Below are 2810 nucleotides of genomic sequence, written 5' to 3' on the forward strand. Positions count from 1 at the left end.
CTATCTATCAGACTAATTATCTATTTCGTCTTTTATTTCGCCGAGTCTTATATAACTAAAAAAGAAGGGCGTCTAGAATGCACTCGGGTCTTCATGATCCTTCTAGAAACTCATCACGTGTTACCAGCGTCATGTGACTTCCGCTGTCGTAATAATATATTTTAACCATTATGAATGTGTATAGAGACTTCGTCAAAGTTCCAGACATTAACATCTTAAAAGTACTATTAATGTCTCTACAGTAAAAGCCAACCTTTATATTTGTTCATTTCAGGTTTATTTTTCGTGATTAAAATGCATTATTTAATTTTTCTGTCCAGAAAATTATGACATTTAGATAAGATGTTATCTGCTTGTGGTATGTCATGTTCTTATCCATAATGTTCCGCGATGTCAAATATTCGATCATGACATAAATATAACAATTATCAAGGTTGGCCTTTAGTGTAGATATATTAATAGCATTCTTAAGATTTTAATATCTTGAACTTTGACGAAGTCTCTATACACCTCATAATGGTTTAAAGATATTTTCAGACATTGTTTTATGTATGTATTGATATGATAGGATAAAATAATACTTACAGATACAAATATGAAGAGATATTTTATACTAGCTGGAGTACCCGCCCCCTGGACGGACGTTATGTAAATTCATGATTAATGAAAGGTTATATTAGGACATGAAAAGTTGCTTACCTTATATGTAATTGTAAAAAACGCCCATAAAAACTGCAAAGCACAAAATGTGAAACTGCAATTTTGTATGTATCTCAGCATGGATCCATCAAACCTTCATACCAAATTTGGTGAAGATCCATCAACAGGGGGCGAAGTAGTGGTAAAAAACGCCCATAAAAACCGCAAAACTGGACATTTTTTATATATCTCCCGATGGACCTAATGAACCTCCATACCAGTTTTGGTGAAGATCCATCCACACTCTGCCAAGTAGTTACATAGACAAACAACAGACAGTACTATTATATTTGTATAGACTAGCTGGAGTACCATTTTTTCTCAATGTAACTTTAAAAGTGGTCTTAGTTATTCTTGAAATAGGTATGGTTTGGGGATGTATTTTATTCAAATCTAAAATGTACACACATACTTATCATAATTTGAATTATAAGTATAACTTGGACGGGAATAACCTTAACAGTGTCAGAAAAGAAACGGATCTTGGTGTAATATTTGATCAGTCTCTTAATAAAGCCACCCAAGCAGTGTGATGTTGCTAGTGGTAGGACAAATAGGATTTTAGGCTGTATCTACAGAAATATTGATTACAAGTCTGAAGAGGTTATAAAGTCATTGAATACGTCACTGGTTAGGCCACATTTGGGATATTGTGTACAGTCTTGGGCTCCTTAGTTTAGAAAGGACATTGAATTGTTGGAAAGGGTTCAGAAGAGGGTTACTAGAATGGTGCCTGGGATAAAGGGGTTGTCATATGAGGAAAGGTAAATATATCTGAAATTGTTTTCTCTTGAAAAAAAGAAGCGTTAGGGTGGATCTGATTGAAGTATTTAAGATTGTGAAGGGAATTGATAGTGTTAATGCATCATCTTTTTCGTACTTAACAATGAGAATAGTGGGCTAGGGACACAAATATAAAATTTGGCAAGGTAGTAGTTATCTTCAGCTAAGATAGTTTTATTTTTTTTAACAGGGTGGTTGGTCTCTAGAATGGGTTGCCTTCTGATGTTGTGGAGGCAGATATTTAAATACGTTTAAGAGAAAGCTTGATAACTATATGAATGATAAGGGCTGATTTTAAGATTCATTTTTATTTGTTTAAGTCATTTTAATTTAGTTTAGAGGATGGAACAACCAAGATAGACCAACAGGTTCCATGTTGTCCCAAAACGTTATGTTGTGTTAAAATACGATCATATTTATGTCCAAATGTGTTTCATATGTAAATACTCAAAACTTTTAAAATTATAATAGTCTCCCGGTGGGACAGCGGTAAGTCTACGAACTTACAACGCAAAATCCGGGGTTCGATTTTTTCGCGGTGGAAACAGTAGATAGCCCAATGAGGCTTTGTTCAAAAACAAACAAGTAAATTATAATAAAATTCTACGAATAAACAAGTTCCAATCACCTACAAATGAAGTGTAAATTCTGCAACTCGATAATCTCTACGAGTATTGTTTGTTTGTTTGTTTTTTAATTACGCACAAAGCTACACAAGGGCTATCTGTGCTCTGCCCACCACGGGTATCGAAACCCGGTTTCTAGCGTTGTAAGTCCGCAGACATACCTCTGTGTCACTGGGGGGCTCTACGAGTAATGAACAGTTGGATTTACATTCACGCACTGAGCGTGAGACCCGCGCATCTGGGCGTGTTTTTTCGCTCACGTGCATCATTAGAAATATCTTACGGTTAGGTCAAATTAGCAGCTTTCTCTAACGTATTATGGTTGGTTGACCGGCTGGATCCATGCCAAATTTAGTATCACATTGATTTAGAATAACGCGTCTCAAACGTTTTCATTACGTGGACGGCTCGCTGCCTCCCGAAACTGTTACGGATCACAATAATGCAAGTACAACGAAAATCCATACGATATATATATATTCTTTCAGGTTTTGTTTATTTTCGTGGATCGGCAAGGTGATAGGGAAACGGATCTAGAAATTGCTACAGACTGCACAATTTTGCTTCGTTGAATAAGAAACGTTTTCGGGGAGCATACCTCTGAACCCCCCAGGAAGGCGACTGTCTTTGGCGTTCAGAACAGTATATTGAGCGTTAAAATGTTATTTTTAGCCGTAGCATAGTGGCTCATGGAATGACTTC

Source organism: Limulus polyphemus, unplaced genomic scaffold (assembly GCF_000517525.1).
Source record: "Limulus polyphemus unplaced genomic scaffold, Limulus_polyphemus-2.1.2 Scaffold3448, whole genome shotgun sequence".
Taxonomy (NCBI): Eukaryota; Metazoa; Arthropoda; class Merostomata; order Xiphosura; family Limulidae; genus Limulus; species Limulus polyphemus.